At 34.7% G+C, this 25,996-nt stretch overlaps 1 long non-coding RNA gene across 2 annotated transcripts in view; it reads right to left on the reverse strand.

Moving 5' to 3' along the window:
- LOC111091465 overlaps positions 1 to 9,150 on the reverse strand; it is a 48,147-nt gene extending 38,997 nt beyond the window's left edge. For both annotated transcript variants that reach the window (XR_005355284.1, XR_005355283.1), the window contains exon 1: positions 8,945 to 9,150. This is a non-coding gene — a long non-coding RNA (uncharacterized LOC111091465). The remainder of the gene's footprint in view (positions 1 to 8,944) is intronic.
- Between the last annotated feature and the right edge of the window lie 16,846 nt (positions 9,151 to 25,996).

Raw genomic sequence — 25,996 nt, forward strand, 5'->3', positions numbered from 1 at the left:
AATATCAAAAATTAAAGTATGCTCAGTATTTTCAAATGATAGTATAGGTTACCAAATCATATGTTTAGACATAAAAATTATACATGAGAGGCAAAGAGCTAGAAACATACACTCATGTTCTATCTTCTCCACATCTTGTGCAGCGAAAACATTTTGTTTAAAAATACAGCAAATAGTGTCTTGTTACATAAATATTCTGCATAACTATAGTGGGATACTATGCAGCAATTCAGAGGCAAAAGCAACTTATAGTTATTGATATAGAATAACTGCAAGATTATTAGTTGAAAAAAATAAGGTACAAAACAGTATGTGACTTTGTTAAGGAATAAGAAACTAAAAACAAGATGTATTTAAGTAAAACTGACTCCCTTCTCACTCCAAACCCATAGAAATGGTGAATAAAATATAGTAACCATAATTGCTTTCTATAAATAGCAAGCTCAAAAAAGGAAAAAATAAAGCCCAGGTGCTAGAAATTAAGATGGAATGGAAATAAGTTAAGAGTCTCACAAACTGAGAAAGCCGCCATGATTCATGTGAGTAGTGGACAGAGCAGTGGGTTTTAAGGATGTGGGTCTGCGGTCTTAACAACAATGTGAGGATAGGCAGTATTGCTTTAACCCCCTAAGTCAATAAACTGGGCATGATATCCCTTCAATAATTTTAGGACTGCTGCCTCTTTGTGGCTAGGAGATTATAAAATCTTTAATGCAGAGAATCAGAAATTTTGCCTTTATTTAAAATTATAGATCTGCCTTTATTTAAAATTATAGATAAAAATATAGAAGTGTCTTAATAGTTGAAATCCCAAAGAGCTGACACATGTAGGTGTAGAATTTGAATTTATAGTGACCTTGGAGTTTAGAAATTTTAGGCCAAGAAATGAACATATAAAGGGCGCTGGACCAGTGAATGTTGTGGGGCAGCTGATAGAGGCATATGTAAAACCACTCTGTTGGGACATTTCCAAAACCTAGACAATCAGGGGCTCCCCGAGACACAGCTACTTTGAAAACAAAGAGGATTAACATCCCAAGAACTTGAGAAAAGAGAGCAGTGTGAGAGACTTAAAGGGCTTTAAAAATATTCAGGAGAGTGCTCGCTTTGGCGGCACATATACTAAAAATATTCAGGACAGGGACACCTGGGTGGCTCAGTGGTTGAGGGTCTGCCTTCGGCTCAGGTCATGATCTCAGGGTCCTGGGATTGAATCCTGCATCAGGCTCCAAGCAGGGAGCCTGCTTCTCCCTCTGCCTATGTCTCTGCCTCTCTTTCTCTGTGTCTCTCATGAATAAATAAAGTTTTAAAAAAAGAAAAAATAAAATCTCAGTGGTAGACAATAACACTTTAACAAACAAGACTGGCAAGTAACAGAGAATGCTAGATATTAATTGAGCCATTGAGTAAAAGAGGTTTTCACAAAGTGAATGAGATATAATTTCACTAAAATGGGTAAATTGGGATATATGTTGGAGCATATTAAACAATGCAAAAAAGCATATTAAACAATGCAATCTCAAAAATGGTTGAGAGTCACAGAAGATTAATAGGAGTTCCCCAAACACAGAATAGAACTTGGGGGGTAAAGACAAAATGGCTGAGGAATTCACAGAATTACAGAATGCCCTGACTTGAAATGGAAGAGTCTGATAAATAAAAATCTACATTGAGACCCATCATAGTAACATTGCATCTCACCAAAGGCAGACAGAAAACTTAATCATTATCATGGCAAACTTGGGAGAAAGACAAGATAAAAAGAAGACACAAATTGAACTCTATCAGCAATTATAGTAAATGTGAACAGGTTCACTTATCAAAAGAAAGATTTAGATGTACCTCTTTAAACAGCAGGTGCCTATTTTTTTTTTAAAGTAAAGGTATAAAAAAGTAAAGAGATAGAAAAAGATGCTAGTACACACAGGATGGGATAATAGTATATGGGGCTATTAAGTTCAGGCAAAATAGAAAATACAGAAAAGCTAAATGAATGACAAAAAAACATTTTAAAGATAAAAAAAAAGAGTCATTATAAATAATCTTGTATCCCTCTCCTAACATAGCGTTAAAGCATATGAAACAAATGTAAATCAAAATGGGAAATTTTAACATACCTGTTTCAGTAATATTTAGGGGAGGGACACCAAAAATTATTAAATGAACTAGTATCTTATAATCAGACTCAGGTAAAATCTCCACTGTAAATAAACATTCTTCTAAATGACAGATTATTTATGGTAAATAATCTACTTGACCAACAACAAAGTTTCAACAATAGAAAAGAATTTAGTATAGGACACATTCTTGACCAGAGTAAAAAAAAATTAGAAATTAATAATAAAAATATATCTGAAACATCATAGTTTGAAAATTTAAAAATCTGTAACTGGAAGATGTGAGAAAAAAGAAATTAAAAGCTGTCAGAATGAAATAATATATTTATCAAATCATGTATAATAATATTTAAGAGAGTAAATTTAGGAAATTTATATTAGGGCATTCACTTTCCATCTTATTTTCTAAGTGTTTAAATCAAGACACTAATAAAATAGTGCAGTAACCCCAAAGAAAGTAAATGAAGGAAACAATACATGTAGGACATTAAATAATAGAGAAAATAGGGTGAATGCAACCTAAAATTCCTAAAAAAAAAAAAAAAAAAAAAAGAGAGACAGGAAAATATGTTTTAAAGGATTAAATGAGTAAGGGCACCTGGATGGCTCAGTTGTTTAAGTGTCCAGCTCTTGACTTCAGCTCAGATCATGATCTGAGGGTCCTGAGATGGAGCTCTGTGCTCCCAGGGGCCTCTGCTTGAGATTCTCTCCCTCTCCCTTTGCCCCTCCTTCCACTTGCATGCAGTGCTCTCTCTCTCTCTCTCTCTCTCTAATACATCTAAAAAGATTAAATGAGTTAGCTGTTAAAAGAGATAAGAAACTGAGATTTTGGGCAGAGGATTAGAAACTATTAAAATGGAAAGTCTAAAAAATAAAAAATAAAAATGGAAAGTCTAGAACTGAAACAACAATGGGTTAACTAAATGGCTGGAGGCTAGTGGTTATATTAATAGGTTAGAGTTGATGAACTGGATGACAGGGTGCAAAAATACATGAAAAATGAAGCATAGGAAATCTGATGGAAAATATAATAATGGGTACAAAATGTAGAGAATATGTAGAGAAAGTTTAGAGTATGGGAGTATAGGAGAGAGAGAAGCAACAGTTGAAGACCTAATGTAGTTGAGGACTTTTCCAAACTGATGGAAGACATCAGATTGCAGTTTCAGGGACCCCCTAAGCCACCAAAGCAGTCTAAATAAATAAAGGGCCGCCTGGGTGGCTCAGTTGGTTCTGCATTCAACTCTTGATTTCAGCTCAGGTCATGATCTCAGGGTTGTGAGATTGAGCCCCGCATTGGGCTCAGGACTGGACCTGGAGCCTGCCTAAGATCCTCTCTCCCTCTCCTGCCCCTCTCAAACCCCTTCTCTCTCTCCTTCCTCTCTAAAATAAATAACTAAAATAAATTCCAAGCAGAAAAAAATAATTTGATCATTCTCAACCCAATCATGATAAAAACTCCAAGTTAAAAAAAGAAAGAATAAAAGAGAGTCCCTTAATTGATAATAGGTATCCATCATCATTAGTGTATAGAAACATAATATTTCATGGTAAAACAGAAGTGGTATCTTTAAGCATGGTAAGGGGGACAGGATATTTTCTATTACCATCATTATTCCACAAAATCATGGAAGTCTTAGAAGATCAAAGGAAATGATTGGTATATGCATGACGACAGATGGAAAGATGCTATAAAGATGATCCTCCACAAATTTATTTCTAAATTCAATGAAATTATAAAAATATATTTATTAGTTTCATATGGACTCAGTAACAAATTATAATAGTTTTTGGCTTAAATGATAGAAATTTTTTTCAGAGATCTGGAGGTTACAAGTCCAAAATCTGTATCACTGGACTGAAATCAGGGTGTTAGCAAGGCTCCACTCCTCAAGGGCTTTAGGTACACCATTTATTTGGCTTGTGACTATATCCTTCTGTTTTCCACCTCCATTTTTACTTGAATTCTCCCCTGTGTGCATGTGTTCAAATTTCCCTCTGTCTTCTCTAATAAGAATATGTGGGATTGAATATTAGGGACCATGTGGATAATCCTCCCTGTCTCAAGATCTTTACCCTGATCATATTGACATAGACCCTTTTTTCAATAAGATAACATTCACAGGTCCCAGACGTTATAGTATAAATGTCTTTTGTGGGGACCACCTTCTGGCTCTCAAAGGTTCATCTCCTTCCCACGTGAGAAATATGTTTACCAATCCCAGCAACCCCAAAAGTCTGGGTCCATTGTAGCATCAACTCAATTCCAAAATTTCATCTAATTATCATCACATCCAAATCTCATCATTAGAATTATCTAAATCTGGTATGAATGAGACTTGGATATTATCCATCCTCGCCCAGAATTTGCCCCCATGGATGGACTTGTGAAAATAGAAAACAAGTTACTGGTTTTTAACATACAATGATGCGACGAGTATAATATACTAATTATAGACATACACGTTCTAAAGGGTAGAAAATGGAAGAAATAAGAAAGTCTCTAATCATAGACAAATTTTCAGTCCAATGGGGGAAATTCCATTAGGTTTCAAGTCTCTGGGGCTTGAGATGCTGGTCTCTACCTCTGCACCTGCAGCTCCAGCTTCTGAGGGCAAGGCTGTCCTCTGAGTTATCCTCCCTTTTTCTTGAAAGGTAGTGTTTCTTTGCTGCTTAGTAGTTTTATCAACCTTTTTCCAGCCTATTGAATATTGACAGTCTGACAACCTCCTTTCATTTTGTTCTGTCTCTGTCACTTTTAGTCCAGGTTATTTCCTCTGGGATAATATTGTGATGGTTAATTTTATATGCCAGCTTGTCTGGGCCATGGTGCCCAGATAGTCAAACATTATTCTGGGTCTTTCTGTGAGGGTGTTTTTGCATGAGATTAACATTTAAATCAGGAAACAGACATGGATGGATCTAGTAAGAGTATATTATGTTAAGTGAAAGAAATCAGATGGAGAAAGACAAATACCATATGACTTCATTTATATGTAGAATCTAAAAAAAAAAAAAAAATCCAAAACAAACAACAACAAAAGAGAAACTGATTCATAGAGAACAAACTAGTGGTTGCCAGAGGTAGAGGAGTAGGGGGATAGCCAAAATTGATAAAGGAGATTAAGAAGTATAAACTTCCAGTTATAAAATAAGATGGAGATGAAAAGCACAGCATTGAGAATATAGTCAATAATATTGTAATAACTTTGTATAGTGACACATGGTATCTATATTTCTCACAGTGAGCATTTGGTAACGTATATAGTTGTTGAATCACTATGTTCTATAACCTGAAACTAATAGAGGACAGTTATACTTTAGTTAAAAAAAAAAAATTTAGTAAAGCAGATTACTCTCTGACCTGGGTGGGCCTTATCTAATCAGTTGATGTCTTGGCTAGAACAAAAGGCTGACCTACACCCCGAGCAAAAGGGATTCCTCAAGAAGAGGCCTTTTGGACTTGACATGTAACATGGGCTTATTCTGGGTCTCTATCCTGCTGACGTACCCTGCAGATTTAGGATTTGCCATGTTACATAATCACATGAACCAATTCCTTATATATGTTTTTCTTTCCTTTCTTTTCTTTTCTTTTTTCTGTGTATGTCACAGGCATTCATACTACCAGACAAAAAAGACCTATACAGATCTTTCATGGATAAGTCCATCTCCATTCCTTGCTTCTGTTGAGGTATTTGAGGCAATCCGTGAGTCATGTGTCCAATGTCTTCAGTACTAACAAAAGGTTATCTTTTGGACTTCTTTGGGGTAGAACATATTTTGGCTAAATTTTCTGCCACTTTGAAACAAGGATCATCTTTCTTTTTCCAATAACACCTTCCTTATTTCCTTCTGAATCTTCATGAGCAGTGCTTTTAGCATTCATATGTCTACAAACATTCTGTTTATGATGCTCTGTTTTCTCTCAGATGACATAGATCTTCAGTACTATGTTTCTCATTTCCTTCTGTGTCTTCACCAACAACTCCTTTAACATCCATATTTTACCAACAGTGTGTTTAAGGCAGTTGAGGCCACTTCTATTCACTACAACATTCTGTACCATTATCCATTTCTATTACCACTTCCAAAGCCACTTCCACATATTGGAGTATTTATTCCAGAAGGATCTCTTCTAGGTATCAAAATCTGCGTTCGTTTTCTGTTGCAGGTGTAACAAATCATTGCAATATTGGTGGCTTAAAACAGAAGAAATTTAGTTTTGGAATCTGGAAGTCCCGAATCAGTATCATTGGGCTGAAATCAAGGTGTTGACAAAGCTGTTTTCTCTGTACACTCTGGGAGAGAATCCATTCCTTACCTGATGTTATTTCGTGATGTGTGGGTGCACACTCCAATATCTGATTCTGTCTTCATGTCACATTCTTCTGTGTGTGTGGGTGTGGGTGTGTGAATGAGTGCGTGGGTACATGCATGCTCACGAGTTTCCTTCTGCCTCTCTACTGAGGATCCATGATTACACTGAGGGCTCATTCAAATGATCTAAGATAATCTCATTTCAATAAGCTTTAAAAAATGAAACATGTTATTAGGATAGACAAATAGGCTAATGGGTTAGAATAGACAGCTCTGAAAGTGTCCTAGAAAATAAGGGAATTTGGCATGTGCCGGAATTGGCCTTATATGTCAAAGTATAAAAGATGGATTATTTAATTAATGATATTTGACAACTAAATATCTATATGATAGAAATTAAAACTATATTGCTTCCCACCATGATACAGAAACTTTCAGATAAAGATCTCAATGTTAAAAGCAAAACTTTTTTAAATGAATATATCTTTATTATCTTTATTAACTTGATATAAGATAGAATTACTTAATTATGAAATGAAATAACATACCTAAATGAAAAAAAACTGAGATATGGAATTATATTAAAATTATAAACTTTGGTTTAAAACCAAAATACCAGTAACAAAGTTTCAATGTATTTTTTGTTTTTAAAGGTTTTTTTTAGGTCATTTTCATTTTAATTTTTAAAATTCCAGTACAATTAACATGTAATGTTATCTTAGTTTCAGGTGTACAATATAGTGATTCAACAATTCCAGGCACTTCTAAGTGCTCACCATGATCAGTGTACTTTTAATCCCCAATACTCGTTTCACTCATTCGCTGACCCACTTCCCCTCTGGTAAACACCACTTTTTTCTCCAAGAGTGTGACCTTTTTGTCTCTTTTTTTTTTCTGTGTTTTGTTTCTTAATTCCACCCGAGTGAATTCATGTAGTGTTTGTGAAATCATGTAGTCTATCTGACGTTTCGCACTTAGCATTATACTCTAGATCCATCCATGTTGTTGCAATTGGCAAGCAACCCAAGCCACATATGGAGAGAAGATATTTGCAAATCATATAACCAACAAGGATTGGTATCCAGAATATAACAAGCTCTTGGGATATTTAAGAAAATGCCAAAACATCTAATAGAATAATAGGACAGATACAGTAAATGCCATGGAAAATTTAGAACAAGGAAATTTGCTCAGTTGTACTAGTTACCTCCTCTAGCATAGCAAAAGTTACAATTTGGGAATATAAATTTTAGGTGAGGATGTCAGCAAATAAAAATTCTTATGAACTATAAACTGTCTCAATCATGTTGATGTGTGATTTGACACTATCTAGTAACATTGAAATGTGCATATTCTGTAACCTTGTAATCTTTCCACTAGGTTTGTTCTTGGACGATGCTGTTCAGAAGAACTTTTTGTGATGATGGAAATGTCTTATATACATACTGTCACAATATGGAAGCCATAGCCCAGAAAATGACTAATATGGTTAATGGGTATTTAAAATGTGGCTAGTGTGAGAAAATAAATGTTCAATATTTAAATAATTCAATTAAATCATGTGATTAGTCACTGTTGTCTTGGACAATAGAGCCTTAGAAAAATCTCATAATACACAGAGAGATGTTCAATGCTGCATTTGTTGCAGGAGCTAAAAGCTAGGAATATTGTAACTGGTCATAAATAAGGAAATACAAAAATACATTTGGATATACTGTAGGACAGTTAAAATGAATAAACTGAAACAATGTGTATTGCATTAGTTGGGCTAAATACCAAGCTGCTATTACGAGAACCTAAAAGTCTGTGGCTTAAATACCATGAAAATTCATTGCTTTCTCATAGAGCAGTCTGTGTGATCAGTTCAGTTAGTGGAGGTACATCTGTCATCCAGGAATTCAGGGTCCTTCTGTCATTTAGTTTGCCAGCTTTGTCCTCATCTATATGATCAAAACTGAATCATGAACAAGATAATACACCAAATGTTGGGGAAAGAGAAAAAAGGAATAGAGTAGCCAATTCCTTTTAAGAAAATGAGAAGGAGTTGTACTCATTGCTGCTAGCATTCTAAAACCCTAGTTACGTCAGAGCTGGGAAATGTAGTCTCTCACTGGGCAGGTAAAACCTTAGGAAGAAAACCAGAATGGATCTGGGGAGACAAACAGCAGTGTGACTCACTTTTTCCCACTGGCCATCCAAATATCTCTAGACACATCTCTTCCCTTCCATAGAACACTCCCCTCACAAGATAGACAATTTAAAGCACCAGGCAGTTATGGCTAGCAACTAGCCAAAATTTCTTGCTAGACATGGTTGTCTCCATTAGGTCTGGATATGTCTTTCCATGGTCTAATAATTTATGAAAACATGTTGCCCATGAGCTCTCCTACACTATGACATGAACATACCCAGAATCCAATAATGAAGAACTACAGTAACACTCCCCCATTCAGTGACCCATAGAAGTAATCAAACATTGGTGCTCAGGAATCACAGACACTCCTTACCCAGGCAGAGAAGTAAGTTCCTTGCTTGTCCATCTGTCTAAATCTGCTTCTACTCTCTTGTAGGTTAACTGCCTTGTTTTTGTTTGTTTGTTTTTTGTTTTTTATGGTCCCTGTCTTATTTTTCTAAGAGTTTCTTCTTGTCTATCCACCTGGGGACACATCTGAGGATGTTTGTGTTCAAGATTAAATCATTCTTGGGGGGCTTCACAGGTGAAACATGGAATTTGGAAGTTAGATTTTGGATTTTTTTGATAGTACAATTCTTTGAAGAATTTTGTAAACTAAATCTGTTTACCTCCTGTCTACTTCTTGTCCCATTAGCCACATTTAAAATTCTTTATGGGGTGTGGTTCTTAAACCTTACTTCTTTTATTTCCAGACTTCTATGGTCCACTGACACACCAAAGAAAAGGAGGCAATGGGCATGTCTGCCTGCCTAGGGTAGAGTCCATGAGGGGGTGAAATGTGTGTAAAAAATTTAAAAGCAGTGGTAGACCAAAAGACGGGCTCCTGTTAATTTCTGCATTTCCCAGCTTTTCTAAACAATGTTAGTAATAAAATATACACCTTCACCAAGGCATAAAACGCCCACAGCCCCTCACTTCCTAGAGATACTTGATTTACTTGTCCTCTCCCTCATTGTAATGGTGTTGGATTAAGATCACCCTGAAACATTAAGCTTGGGTAGGAAGACACCCTTAATTTTAGGTTTGCCCAGCTTTATTTCCTTTCAACAAAGAATTCTTAGTTGCCCTCTGAAAAAAGTTCATTCTTGCCTAAACTCCTCTTTTTTTTTTTTTTTTTTTTGGTAATACTTTGCTAAAGTCAGCAAAAAACAGCCAGAGAATCCTAATAATCTGGTGCCTATACAACAACAGACTTGAGAATTATTTAGCTAACTCTTTCACCATAGCATGCATGCACACTAATTTCAGGTAATGTTAGCCTCAGAGGAGAAAAAGAAAACAGGATTATTGGTGAATTCAACTGTATCTCCAGCATTCCATTTCTTTAAAAAATTATATTTGAAACAAAAATCACAAAAATGTTAAGCTTTAAACATCTATATTTTAAGTACAGGCTATCTACTATATTACACAATTTCTATATACTTGAAATATTTCAGATTTTAAAACTTTTAGAAATAAATATGTATATATCTGCATTTATATGTGTATACATACATATGTAAATGTGCTTAGGTATGCATAAAATATTTTGATAGGATCCATAGAAACTGGGGAAGCAGATGGCACATCTGGAATACTAGAAGGAGAGGGAGACTGAGCTTTTAAAAATTTTGTGCTACTTGTATGAATTAATTCATCTAAGTAAATAGTATCTAAATAAATATATCAGTTAAAAAAGCCAAGGCCTTTAAGCAATTTAAAGGGATTTGTCTCAGGGTTGTGTTAGATCATTTCTGGGCATTTGATTGCTTTATGTGTATTGTTTAATGCTACCATACTCGACTTCTTTTCTTTGGAAGTCCACAGTATAACAAGATATTTAATGGCTAATCTGCTTGCCCCTTTTATATTCTGAAATTTCTCAAGAAATACCCAGTGCCGCTGGAATTTGGCAGCCTGGATATTAAATGAATATGCTCTTGTTTGCCAAAACAAACAAACAAATAGAAGTTTTAAAGAGATAATGAGCTACAAATTTGTGGATTTCTTTCCAGGTCAATGATAACCCCCTCGCTTCATTTTGTTTACTATTGACAGTTCAAATACATTTATTTACCAGAAAGCAATAACATGTTTGTTTTCTTAGAAGACCTTTAAATCTTGGCTGTAGTCTTAAAATTCTGATCTGGTTCTACTCACAAACCACTTAGAGATATATTTCTAGAGGCTCAGGTTTATTGTTTTTATTAGCTTTTCAAAGATGTATTTATTTAAAAGACAGAGTGAGCGAGTGGGAGAGGCGCAGAGGAAGAGGGAAAGAATCTCAGGCAGATTCTCCATTGAGCACAGAGCCCATCCTGGGGCTCAATCTCATGACCCTGATGATGACCTGAGCCAAAGTCAAGAGTCAGACACTTAACTGACTGAGCCACCTGGGCGCCCCAAGGCTCACTTTTAAATCCACAGAAGGATAGTAGATTTACCAAACTTCTTTTAAACTTTGAAGTTGGCAATTTTCTTCAGTTAGAATTACTTTCTTCCGGGTAATTTTTGTCAAACCCTTTGTTTTGTGCAAGTTAAATGTAGTCAGTAAGATTGTAAACTCAATGAGAGAAATTTTCTTTTCTTCTCAGTTATCTCAAAGCAGTTTAAAAGAAAATCACTAAGTAGTACTTTTGTGTCAGGCACTGTGCTAGGTGTAGGGCATCCAAGGGTCAATGTGTCTCTATGGGCCACTGAGAGGTTCATAGTGTTATTACCCAATATTCTAGCAAGTGTCCAATAAAGTCTTGCTATTGGAAACAAAGAGAAACCACAGCCTTCTGCAAATACCCAGTCAATGAAGAGGCCTGGTAAAAGCTATACTTCTATTATCTCTTTAATAATGTACAGACATATATTAATTTCATCAAGCATATGATAAACTTGAGAAAAATGCTTGAGCTGGAGATCCCAGATTTCTCTCTTCAGAATATTAGGGAAATAATTGTATCAGGGTCACTGATTATGTCATGAGTACAGTTTTACTCTCCAACATGTGCTATTTTTTTAAGCAATCCAAACTGTAGACAACATGCTCTTGATTTTTAACAAATTATTTTCTGTAATTGAACAGACATAATGTTGTCCACAAAACTCAACAACACAGAAAATCTGCCATTTATAAACTTCCCTTGATTGGAACATTGGATGTAATACAACTTACTTCTCGTACTCATATCCTGAAATTTATCTCCCCAGTGGATAGGCTACAGACATAGAAGCTCCACTGGATTTTATCTGTTCTTATTTTTTTTTTTCAAAAGAAATAATTCTAAAGTTCTGTAAAGGGGAAAATAGAGCTGGAGGTTGTCACTTTATAACCAACCTATGGCAAATGTGTAATATAAATAAAAGATCCATGGAATTGTCTTCATTCTTCTAAAATTCATTTCTTAAGCTAGAGGAGAAAACCATTTTCAAAGATACCAGAGAAAGTGGAAGAAAAATGTAAAGATTTTCTGCAATTAGTGAGATTTTCCTCTGCAAAGTTCTCAATTTGAGCCAAATGAGTATTTAAAATCAGGTTATGCCAGATATACAATGGTGCTTACCAGAGAAATACAACAAAGGTTTGGGCAAGAATTCTAGATTTACACTTGGAATAAAAGGAAGATATTCATTAAGAAAAATTTTATGCAAGATGAATCTGAAATTCAGAATGAAATTTAGTGTGAAAGTCTGTATGAAGGAAAGTATTCACTGAGAGAGAGTCCTTAACCAGAAATGGAGCTTTCATTCTTTAGGGCAAAATTCCACTTGATAGTTTAGAAATAAGTTGTATGAATTTTTTGTCATTATAGTAAGAATTTATAGTCATAGTAAAAGTAGTTGAAGTAGATTTCAAGGGCCTGCATCAGAATTGAGGGTATATTTTGTGCTTTCCATTTAAGCAGTGAGAGTCTGGAATCTTTGCTGCTCTAAGTTTAAGCAACATTTGGATTCCTGCCTTTTTGGTTTGAGCAATAGTATATTCTTCTATTTTTTTTATCCATTCAATAAAGGCCTCTGCTGGTAGTCTATACTCCTATTTGGTCTTAAAATTATTTTTGTCTTTCATGTATTCAATAAGTAGGACCTACTGGTTCTGGATATTTGTATCAGTCGAGGAAGGCATTGGGGAGAGACACAGGTGCTCCAATGTGTTGTAAAACAGTGTCAGAAATGTTAAGAAATCACAACATGAAGATCCAGCATCTATCCCATCGCAGGCAAATGGAGCAGTGACAGGTGATTTGACCTGTCTGTCCTGGTGTAATCCCTAGAGCCCCTGTCATGTGCTGTGGGTGGTTATGATGTTTCAGCAAGGAGCTGAAATTGGAAAGGTCTGAGTAATGCTTTGTTACAGGACGAGGTTTTTGTGGTGTATCTAAGTCTTATTAAAATCTGCATTGACAGCCTCCCATATAGTTCTTTGGCTATTCACAGAATATAAACCTCCGGAGTTATTTCTAGGTACATTGGTCTTTTTCTTTTAAATTACTAAGATCACAAATTGCCTTGACAATGGAAAATGGGTCTCGATGAGTCAACCTCCCCCACCAAAGTAATGAACATTGGAGGAAATAATGCATATGGTTAGGCAGTACCTGACACAGAATAGGCATGTAATTAATGTTTATTCTTTGAAAGATGTTGAGCAATAATCTGAAGTTGACATTTTTTGTTCTTTCAACTTGAAGAGAAAAAGACCTGCAACTTCATTTGAAATCACAGTGAACGTGACCCTGGAGAGACTTTGCTGTAACTTGAAATCCTGTTGGCTGTCCAAAGGTTGAGGTAAGACCATGCTTGTCCTGTGTTGCCTTTGCTTCTGCAGCAAAGTTCACCAAGTCAGTAACACAGGCCCAGGAAAGGATATGCAGAAATGCATTTTTTTATCTGAGTACAGTGAAATATTTTTTGCATAACCTCTAGGAAAAAAGGTAGGATGGCCTTTTATCTTTCATGGGCATATTTGAAAGCTCCCAGTCTGTTAGCAGAAAAGGTAAATAAAGTGGATTGAAGGGTACTGAGAGGTTCAATAACTAACTTGCTTCAATGAACTTTTATCCATGCTGTTGTGTTCATATTAATATTTGTATTTGTTTATATTATCTGCTAGCCTAGTGGAGAGGTACTTGGTGGTGCAAGCATGAGCTAAGTACTTAACATTCAGAGCAGGATAATTTAATGCAATTATTGAATTTCAAATGCACAGTCTCACTTAAATGTAGATGCAGGAGGCCACCCATAGTTAAAGAATAGAGCAGATACCAATCAAATAGAAAACAGAAAAATAATAGAAAAAAATCAATGCAGCCAGAAGAGGTTTCTTTAAAAAGGTTGACACTATTTATAAAATTGATATATCAGGAACATTTGAGTAAATTGAAAGGAGTTTATGACCTTTGTACCTAAATATGTTTGGTGAAATATGTATACATATTTCATTAATTAAGACATTAATTAATATATATTTCATTAATCAAGACATTAAGATCTCTTATTTAAAATGGAAAATAGTTTTCAAATGTTAAAATATAAAGTGATTATTAGCTAATAATATCTTAGGGCTATAATATTACTGTATTAGTTGAATCCCGAAAGGTGGGACAAAGAGTGAAGTTTCAGTGAACAAAAAGGTTAGGGAGATTCAGAGGGTACATAATGTTTAATCTTTTTGAAGACAGGCCCAAAGCATAGGAAGAATTGTACCTTATGCTGAATCTCTGATTGCATTTCCAGATTGTTTTTTCCTCTTTGGACATTTGGATAAGTATGTATAGATTGAAGTGTGACTTCTGTTGAAACATATTAATTCTTACATCTTTATCCTTAATATACATTAAGATGCAAAAGAGCCTAGCTATCTATAGTCAGAAAGCAGACTGGAAAATGATAAAAAAGTAAAGCTACTACTTGAAGCAGGAGAAAAATACTGTGTGTGAGGTGTGGGATCACACATATATCTACATCTACACATATAGGCATGACCATATAAGTCTCTAAGTGACTTTCTGTGCCATTTCACTGAAGTTGGGCAAATGTTGGTGACCTGAAAGAGATATTGTTTATAGAAACCCTCCTTTGGACAGTGAGATACATAATGGCCTTACTGAAACTATTTGGGCAATTGGAAGCCTTCAAAGTCTTGCTCCTAAATTCCTAGTCCCACTTCTGCAAAGTGAACATATTTGAGCTTTAAAGTTACCAGGTAGGTGTCTTAGCCCATCCTAGTGTGTGTTCTAGGCTGGAGGATTAGTCTCATAGGACCTAGGTTCTGCTTATGAGCTTTCTATATAGTAGGCTGGTTAATATTGGCCTAAGAGAGCCTGGGTTGTCTTACTCTTTTCCCATTTACTCTAAATTTCTATTATATGCTTTTGTCACATTTGTAATAATTTTCTTTGCCTAGAACTTGGGTTGAAATTCTCTGAGACCTAGATAGAAACCAGTCTGCTTGAGTTGGGCAGGTATAAAATTGTTTAAATTTTACTTACAAAACAGTAAATAATTTTGAAAGGGTGCATAAAGCCAGAGTGGCAGCTTTGCATGAAGGTGATGGTGACCAGAGTGTGTGTGTGTTTCTTAGCAAAAGCATTACTTAAAAAAAAAAAAAAAAATCATGATTGAATCCCCAATACTCATGGAGAAGAAGTGAACAGGGGAGTATTAAATGAATTAGCAGTTGGAAAGGGTATTAAGTGTGAACATCATAAAAGCAAACAAACATCAACCAACACTTCTTGAAATATAGATAATGAGAATGAATTAATAGCTTCTCTCTCTTTTCCTCACCTCCCTTAGTAACTCCAGAAGAAGCAAGATAGGAATACTGTCATGAATAAAGGAATCTTTTTTATATTTAAAAAATATAATTAATATTTTATTAATTCTGATAATTCTGATAATTGTATGTGATGGTTCTTTCTGAACCTGATGCATGATTGAAATCTATAGGGCCTACTTGCTCTGAAGTAGCAGATCATCCTCTCAGGCTTAAATGACTAGTACCTATATATGGCTCTTCGATGTTTTCTTTTAGGAAAAACCATGAAAATTGCTCAGAGAAGGAATCACATGTTTAAAAGTTCCTAACATATCTCAGGTTGTCTGTTTGACATATTACTTGAGAATATCAATAACACTATATATTTAAAATGGAAATAACAAACTTTATGCCTATACAGTTCTATTTTCCTACTTTCCTATAAATTTAATTTTCCCACAGTTTTACATATCACTGTCCTTGAAACTGGCAGTTATTTCTAGTTTTTTCCTTTGCTTCATCCCCAGAACCCGTACATCAATCTGTAACAGTGGATGATTTCTCCTTTCTTAGGTTGGTCCTTCTACTATATCATTTTAAGTTCTGATTTATCACTTCATTTGAGGATTATTAAAATAACTCCCAAATGGTATTCCTGCCTCTAAGCTCCACCCAACTAACCCATCCCCCCAAATATAATTAAAGCAATATTTTTATTCTTCATTGTTTTTACATAGCTTCCCGACTAAAGACTCCTAAAAAAGAATAAAAATATGCTTTTATCTGTCATTCAAAGACTTTTATAGTGAGGTGTCTGTCTCCTGTATGGGCCATAAGGGAACTATGGCATTCTTTTTGAGGAAATTTTGTTGGGGGATAAAAGTGTTACTGTAATAAAATTAGGATCTTCTCAGTTTTTAAGTGCATTTTGATACAAAGAGAAGTTGGAGATGAAGGCTCTTGCTTAAGTGTTGAAGGCAATAAACCAGGCATGAAGCCAAGTCATGAGCAATAGTGGAGGCCAAAAGACTGAAAAAGCAGAGATCTAAGTATATGGACAGAAAGAGAAATGGAGACACACAAAAATCTGACATTTTAGATAGCCTGTGCATCAAGCATAATAATAAAAATCCTATCAGAAATACAGAAATAGTAAGATGAGTCAATTTAGGGACCAGAAAAAGAGAATTATTTCTAATTTAGAGATCCTCAGTTTGGGGTGAAAGTGTGCAACCTAATGAAAATGGCCAGTAGGTAATCCAGGGCTGAAATCCAGAAGATGGGTCTTGCTTACATATAAGGACTTTAAATCATCCCTATGGTTGAACTGCTGAGTGTAGATGGGGTTTGCATGTAGGAGACAGTGTAAATAAGAGAGCAGAGTTAATGAGGACCAATTTTCAGGATAGCTGTAGTTAGGGAGTAGAAAGATAAGAAAGAAAGGAAGAAAGGAAGAAGAAAGAAAGAAGAAAGAAAGAAAGAAAGAAAGAAAGAAAGAGAGAGAGAGAGAGAGAGAGAGAGAGAGAGAAAGAAAGAAAGAAAGAAAGAAAGAAAGAAAGAAAGAAAGAAAAGAAAAGAAAGAAAAAGAAAAGAAAGAAATTGAAAAAGGGGAAACAATGAAGGGAACACTGCACTATTGTCTCATGAAAACCAACCAAGAGAAGAGTTTCAAAAGCTCAATCCAACAATGTCAAGACAGAGATAATGAGCAGTTGGGATGTTGTGAAATTGATGACAAGGCCGTTGGTGACTTCTGCAGGAGCATAATTGGTCCAGTAATGGGGAGGGAAGTCAGATTTCAGGATGCCAAAGAAAATGGGTGATAGTACATGGAAAACCAAGATTTAAGAGACTGGCAACAAACCCAAAGAGAATAAGATGGTAGCCTCAAAATGCAAAATAGTCATGCTTTTCTTTTTTTGTTTTTTCCTAAACCAAAGGAGGCTTGAGCTTATTTCAAAGCAGAAAAGAGAGAAGACAGAAATGCTGTAAAGGCCCCCAAAAGGGTCTTATGACAATGAGTGAAGATAGAGGAGATTTACTCTAAGATATAAGAAACCTCTCCCCTGAAAAGATGCATAAAAGCATAGATCTAGAGAGGAAAAAAAGAGTGTTAGGTGAATAAGGGATAATGTCAGTTGTTAGCATGAGACTGAAATGGAGGATGTGGTGAAGAATGTCTAAAAATAATCCAATAAAATAAGTGAGAACAACAATAAAAGCCTGGTTGAACTCGATGGCATGGCTTTTGGACGACAAGTGTTCAAAGAAACTACATAATTGTTCATAAACATTTACTTATATAGCACCACTTACTACTTGCTAATTAATTCACTAAGATCGATAAAGATTAAATTGGGATAGTGAGATACTGGAAAATTTTATTTCCTGATCCTACGCACTCACACTCAACATGAGCCAAAGCTCTGGTTGTCAATGGTTACACCACTGTGATTCAGAAGAAAGCTGTTCCACATTAGTAAATTAGATTAAAAACACATTGTTACCTTCAACATTAGCAAAAGCCACATGGTGTGTTGCAACAAAGCGGAGGAATAGGGAGCATATATTTTTTTCCCAAACTAAGTATGGCAGTAGGAATGGTGAGTACTTACTCACTTGCACCTTGGGACTACCAGAGTTATTCTTACTTAAAAAGAATTGATTCTGAGGGAATAGAAAAAAGGCCCATTCATCAGAAAGACCAGAAAGTGAGAAATAGGTAAGTAGAGTGAGGCCTACATGAGAGAAGCATGAGATAAATCTGGTAAAAGTAATAATATACTGAGAAAAGAGAAAAGCAATTTAGGAAGAAACCAGTAGCTGCTGTGATTAACTGTCTGAGAGAAAGACACAAGGAAAGAGAACTAGAAATCCAACCAATAATATAAGTTGAAATGTAGGACAGTTTCCTCACATGCATTTTTCTCTTTATTAACTAGGAATTGAACTGAAATTTGAATGTAGCTTCCCAGAATAAATCTGGGAATGTGTCCAACCTTCTTATCCCACCTACAAAGTCAATGAACTAATATTTCAACAGCATGCATTTGCCTTTCACTTAGGATAATTACAAGCTGGTTCATTGCAGAGGGGATTCTTCCTATATTTCTGATCCCTTAATGTAGCCCATCCCAGAGGGCACATGCATCTGAACCTTTGTAGAAAAAAAAACACAAAAAACAACAACCTGAATCCATTCTGCTTTAAGCCTAATGATATGTGATATATATAGACTTATGATAATGACATAATCCCTTGGGGTGCCTCTTCAACTACAGGTTGAACCACAGATAAAACATGAAGAGACACTTTTTCTTGAGAAATTAGAAGAGCATCACAGAAATCAATACAGTACTTCCTAACAGAATATTATTGTGAGCATTCTTTGGAGGCCTGGAAACAAGGGTAGGCTCCCGAAGAGGCTGGAAACATAATATGTGGTTAACACCGTCAATCAGTTTCTACTGAAAGCAGCTGCACCAGAGGCTTGGAATTTAAGCAGCGACCACATCAAGTAGAAAGTCATCATGCTTTCACTTAGACACATGACAGAGAACTCTATCAGGACAGATCAAGCATGATTCCTTCATGGAGTTGATGATGGGTTAAGAAGACACCTCAGGAGTGGAAATTTACAGGTAACCAAGGGAAGAAAGCTAGACTGATCCATATGCTAACTGATTAGATTTAGCGGCATCAGTATTAAGTCATGTTTATTTTAATATAAATGCAAGTTGTTACATGTGGAAATATTTATGAAAAAATGTATACAACATGTTACAATTTACACATATATATTTCTTGTCCTATAATCTGAGAGCTCAATAACAATGAACATGCCTCATATCCAGATCTCACTTTCTAATACCATTCTCCAATAAAAGAGGGTAGGGCTCCTTGGAGAAATGGTTGATTCTAGGACTACAGCAGAGAATATACAAGATGAGTCTGGTGCATTTTACAGAACCAGAAAGTAAGGAAATACCAAGAAAAAAAAAAAAAACAATGAAGGAGGCATACCACAGGGACATGAGCTTATCTGAAGACCCTCCCTATTGCCAGAGCTAGAATAATTTGAGAGATAAATAAAGTATTAAATATTAATCCTAAGTATAAAATAAGGACCCATAAGTCCATATTGATATAAATAAAATGGGCAAATCGATAAGCTAACGAGAGACAAATCTCCCATGCAAAAGAATTCTAAATAATTTATGTAGATACATGGTCCTCAAGGAGGAAGAGCATGACTTTCTACTTCTTAAAAGTAGACTCAGCATAATCCCTTCCTTCCAAAGACCAGAGCATAGAGAAGCGGAAAGTAACTTTTAAACGGGAAAACTTACACTACCTCAGCCAGGTTATCAAATTGTTTAAAATATTAGGTGAAAAAAAATAAAATAAAATAAAATAAAATAAAATATTAGGTGAAGAAGGGAGAAACAGGTTGTGTTTAAGCAGTTTGTTTATTGTAGGTTGTGGTCTCTGTTCAATTTAACTGTTCAGTCAGTTGTATTCTTTGCCTTTCCATTTCTTAAATGTTTTACTGTAAAGATATCCATGCACTCCAGTTTTCTATCTATTCTCCTAAAAACATTGATTTACTAAACTGGTAATGACAATTTATCATAAAAAAATCCTCTCCAGATAAAAATCTTTATAGATAGTGAAAGGGAACAAAAGAGTTAGCTAAGCCTGTTAATGGGTAAATCCTCTACCTGGAAAGACTTCTTGTCTAGGGGTGAAAAATACAAGTGATCATGGAGCCCATGTGATTCAAAATCAACACACAAAACCCAGATTCATTTCTATACACTAATAATGAATAACCCTAAAAGGAAATTTAGAATATAATTGTATTTATAATAGCATCAAAAAGAATAAAATACTTGGAAATACATTCAACAAAGGAATCAAAAGGCTTGTATACTGCAAACTAAAAAAATAAAATTGAAAACAATAATTTTGAAAGCAATCAAAACATAAATAAATGGAAAGACATTCCATATTTGTGAATTAGAAAGCTTAATATTGTCAAGATGTTCATACTACCTAGAGTAATGTACAGATCCAGTGTAATCCCTATTAAGACTCCTAACAATGTTGAGATTCCAGAAATACAAAAATTCCAAACATATAAAAAAAATCTAATTTCAGAAATAGAAACACTCATCTTAAATTTTCTATGGAATCTCAAAGGACCTTGAATAGTCAAAACAATCTTGAAAAAGAACAAAGTTATCTTACACTCTCAATCCCAAAATTTATTTTAAAACTATAATAACCAAAATAATGTGGTACTAGCATATAGACCAAATGGAATAGATCAGAGAGCCCAGAAATAAACCCTTCCTAGATGGTCAAATGGTTTTCAATGAGAATGCTAAAAACATTTAATGGGGAAAAGGAAAGTCTTTTCAACAAATGATGCTGAGAAAACTAGATGTCTACATGTAAAAGAATGAGTTTGAGTCCTTACCTAGTAATATATACAAAACTAACTCAAAATGGATCACTTAAATGGAAGAGCTAAAACCATCTTAGAAGAAAACAAAGACAAACCTTCATGACATTGATTTGGCAATAATTTCATAGGTATGACACCCAAAGTAACAGGCAGCAACAAAGACTAGACATATTGGACTTGATAAAAGTTTAAGACTTGTGCATAAAGTTAGTATCAACAGGAAAAAGGACGACTATGGAATGGGAAAAATTATTTATAAACTACAAATCTGGTAAGAGATTAATATCCAGAACATATGGAGAACTTCTCAAACTCAACAACAAAAAACAATCCAAATAAAAATAGACAAGAGATTGAATAGAGATTTCTCCAAAGAAGATGTACAATGACCAATATGCATATAAAATGCTCAAAATAACCATTAGGGAAATGCAAATCAAAACCTCAGCAGGATACTAGTTCACACCTATTAGGTTGACTTTTGTAATATAGAAAAATGTAGGCAAGGATTTGAAATAGCTGGAACCCTAGTGCATTGCTGGTGGGAATGTAAAAATGGTACAGCTATTGTGGAAAACAATTGGGTGGTTCCTCAAAAGTTAAACATAATTACCATATGATCCAGCAACTCCACTCTTGGGTGTATCTCAAAAGGATTGGAATCGGGGATTTAATCAATATTCACTAGTTCTTATAGAAGCACTATTCACAATAACTCAAGTGCAGAAATAACCTATGGGTCTATCAACAGATGAGTTGAAAATAATAATAATAATAAAGGTGCATAGAAATACAGTGGAAAATTATTCAGCTTCAAAAAGGAATGACCGTGAGATGTATGCTGAAACATAAATGAACCATGAAAATTTTATATTAACTAAAGTGAGACACGAAAGGATTTATTAAGGGTTAAGGGAGGGGGCAATGGTGAATTGTTTAATGAGTACAAGTTTCTGTTTGGAATAATGGAAATATTCTGGAAATGGATAGCAGTGATGATTTTACATTATGAATGTACTTAATGCCACCGGACTGTACATGTAAAAGTGGTTAAATGGTACGTTTTATGTTATATATCATAACATAGTAAAATATAGTAAATATATATATATATTTTTTACTATAGTAAGAAATGTATTCTAAAAAGGACATAGCAAACAACACAAGAAACTCCTAAGATGAAACAATTTGAGTATCAAAAAGATTAATCATAGGAACAGAATAAAACACAACAAAAATAATAAGCCATTAGTTCATAATTTTTAAGATGGTAATTAAGAGGAAATAACCAAGGATTTATTCTGTTTATCATATAAAGCTATATTTCATGTTAAGGAGTTATTAGAGAACGTTCTCCTTTATAGAAGAATTATAATTAATAAATTCAGGTGGGATAGAGCTAGAGGAAAATCACCATTTTTTTCATCCCTCATGAAATAATAGATCTAGGCAACAATGATATAAGAATGCAGAAACTGTGCCTGAAAAGCTGGAAGTGGGAAGATCAGGTTAACAATGTCTTAATCAACTGATTGATCCTAGCTTCCTTAAACTACAAGTTCTGAGGCCATTCCTTTGAAAGAACAAAATCCTATCTGTGAGGTAGTATTAAATTTCTTTTTACCTGTGTGTACGTGTTAGTGTGATATAATCTGAAATTGGAATGCAGTAAAGCCCTTTCTCTACCACCCAATATATAAATTACTAGACATATATGTCTATTTAAAGTTAAATTTAATAGTTAAAAATCTAATAAATTGGTAATAAGTTAAATTTAAGTAAGAGTTTATTATGCAATCAACTTAGCCACATTTGAAGTCCTCAATAGCTACATGTTGCTTGTGGCTAACATTTTAGGTAGCATAGACAGAAAATTTTCATCCGTGTAGAAATTTTGGGGGGAAATCTTGCTCCAAATTCAATTAACACTTTAAAGGAAATACAGGGGACAAACAAGTTATATGGCACTTTGAAGAGGCAATTACCAACACATAGCATTTGAAAAATTCTACAGAATAACTCATTTTTCCAACAAATAAATGTCAGGGAGAAAAACAAAGAAGGAAGCACTGTTATATACTAAAGAACCATGAGACGCACATCAAAAAACTGAAATTTGTGTATCTTGTTTAGATCTTTATTTGAATAAAAGACATTTGGAGACCACAGGCTACATTGATCAATGGGCTACATTTTAGTTGATAGTAAGAGATTATAATGTGTTGATTATGTATTAACTTTGGTAAAATGTGAATAAGATAATAGTTAGGTTTTAAAAATCGCTTAACTCTTAGAACTGTGTTTGTAAATATTTATGGATAAACTGAGAAGATACCTAGGATTTGTTTTCAAATACTCTAGTGCAAGTTTCTTCTCCCCCCCACCAACCAAGTAGAATAATAGATGAAACAAATTGGCAAACTGTTAAGGATTGTTGAAGCTCAGATGAAAATCGAAAACTCTTTTGTAATCACAGTTTGTACATGTGGGTAAAAATGAAGGCTTAAGGCATGTACATCGATAATAGTGGCCATCGTAGAGTGATTGTATTATTAACGATTTTTTTAAGTTAAAAATGTTATATATTTCCAAAATGCATTTATTACTTTTAAAATAGAAACATAAAGGATTTTAAAAGCAATGAAAATACCAGATGTAAAAAAAAAAAAACAGATTTTTAAAAAGAGAAAGGGGCTTTGCATCGAATCTGGAGATAAATAAGATAAACCCTTGTTTAGCACCAAAGCACCTTGATTGATAGCACCTAAATATAGTATATAGAAAGATAAAGATATTGACCTAAAATTATAAACTTAAAGAAGCCAAGCTATAAGATTAGTTGCACACACTTACTGGGTATTGTGTTTTACAATATTTTCTTGATTAATTGTATGAATTGAAAGAGAAAATATAGGGCATAGAAATAGAAAGGATGAGAGAGACAGCACCTAAGGATCTTAGTCTTTAGTCTATGCTCTTATAAGCAGCATATTGTATTTATCCAGCAGAGAAAGAGTAGTCTGTATTTCAGAATTTACAAAATGGAGGAAAGGAATAAACTATGTTATAAAATAGTTTTTCCTCCATGAAAAAGGAAACCTAGATAGACACGATATTTTCATTTCTACATAGGGACATACTTGAACATTATGCATAGGCTAATGATACAACATCAGGGAAATGATACCTGACTACTTATTATCTACCCTTTTGACTCTCACTCTACTACCATATTAACCATCATAACACTCAAAATAGTTGTGAATCTTCACCAGTATTGGGGAAGCCACTAGAATGTATAAGCTGATCAGAGTAAGCTGAAAATATATAAAAGTATCAAAATAATAGCATGTTCTAAGAAGGATAGGGTTAATGTAAAAAAGCGAATGTTTGAAGGATCTTTCTTACTTTGTGTACTTTTAAGGGCAATGAAGGGATATATACATATCAGAAAATTTTAGAGCACTTGTTTCCATATCATTTGTTTCTTAATGCTTGTCTTCTTTCAATAAAAATCGGCTTGTATAACACTGTGTGTTAACTATTCTTGAATATCAAAAAATATCAGTTTGTAACTAATAAAACAGCTTTAGTAGAAGCAACTTATATACCAAGAATATTTGAGTTTGTAGTTATTTTCAACATGTAGATTCTGTTAGAATGTAACTTTATATTCAAAGGAAAGTAAGGAGCTGAGTTAATTGTCTAAGCAAGTCAACAATTTGATTTGAAGAAAAAAGTAATCTGGCAATGAATTCAGGAAAGTTGCGGAATACAAAATTAATATACAAAACCAGTAGTGTTTCTATACACTAACAATGAAATTTCTGAAAAAGAAATCCCATTTATCATGGCATCATTAACAGTAGAATAGGAATAAACTTAAGTAAAGAGATGAAAGATCGTTATAGTGAAAATTACAAGACGTTGATGAAAGAAATTGAACACACAATGAATAGAAGCCATAATATTGTTAAAATGTCAATACTACCAAAAGCCATCTATGGATTCACTGCACTCTATGAAGTTTCCAAGAGCACTTTTTACAGAAGAAAAAACACTCCTAAAATTTATGTGGAACTTCAAAAGACCTCAAATAGAAAAACAAAAATAAAACAAAACTCTAAGAAAAAAGAACAAAGCAGAGGCATCACACTTCCTGTCTTTAAGGTGTATGATAAAGCTACTCGTCAAAACATGTGATACTGGTATAAAAACACACATAGGGACACCTGGGTGGCTCAGTGGGTTAAGCATCTGCCCTCAGTTCAAGTCCTGGGATGGAGCTTTGTCAGGCATCAGGCTCAGCAATGAGTCTGCTTGTCTCTCTACTCCTTCCCCTACTTGGATCTCTCTCTTATCTCTCTCTCTCTCCAATAAAATCTTTACCAAAAAAAAAAAAATTAAAAAATACAGACACATAGATCAATGTAACAGATTCAAAAGCCCCAAGATCAGACCAAGTATATATGGTCAACTATTATTTGACAAGGGCGCCAACCAAATGGTGCTGGGGTAATTGGATATTCACATGTAAAAGAATAAAACCAGACCCGTGTCTTAGACCATTCACAGACCACCTCTCTCTCTCTCTCTCTCTCTTTCTCTCTCTTTTTTTAAGATTTTTAACATTATTCATTTTAGAAAGAGAGAGAGACAGAGCTCAAGCAGGTAGAAAGGCAGAGGGAGAAGCAGAACCCCACTGACCCTGACCTGGGGCTCCATCCCAAGATCTAGAGATCGTGAATTGAGCCAAAGGCAGATGCTTAACCTTCTGAGCCACCCAGGCGCCCCCAGGAGACCATCGTTTTTTATATATAAATTTATTTTTTATTGGTGTTCAATTTGCCAACATACAGAATAACACCTAGTGCTCATCCCATCAAGTGCCCCCCTCAGTGCCTGTCACCCAGTCACCCCCACCCCCCGCCCACCTCCCTTTCTACCACCCCTTGTTCGTTTCCCAGAGTTAGGAGTCTCTCATGTTCTCCCTTTCTGATATTTCCCACTCATTTTTCTCCTTTCCTCTTTATTCCCTTCCACTATTTTTTATATTCCCCAAATGAATGAGACCATATAATGTTTGTCCTTCTCCGATTGACTTATTTCACTCAGCATAATACCCTCCAGTTCCATCCATGTCAAAGCAAATGGTGGGTATT

The sequence above is a fragment of the Canis lupus genome, chromosome 2, assembly GCF_011100685.1.
Source record: "Canis lupus familiaris isolate Mischka breed German Shepherd chromosome 2, alternate assembly UU_Cfam_GSD_1.0, whole genome shotgun sequence".
NCBI classification, from domain to species: domain Eukaryota; kingdom Metazoa; phylum Chordata; class Mammalia; order Carnivora; family Canidae; genus Canis; species Canis lupus.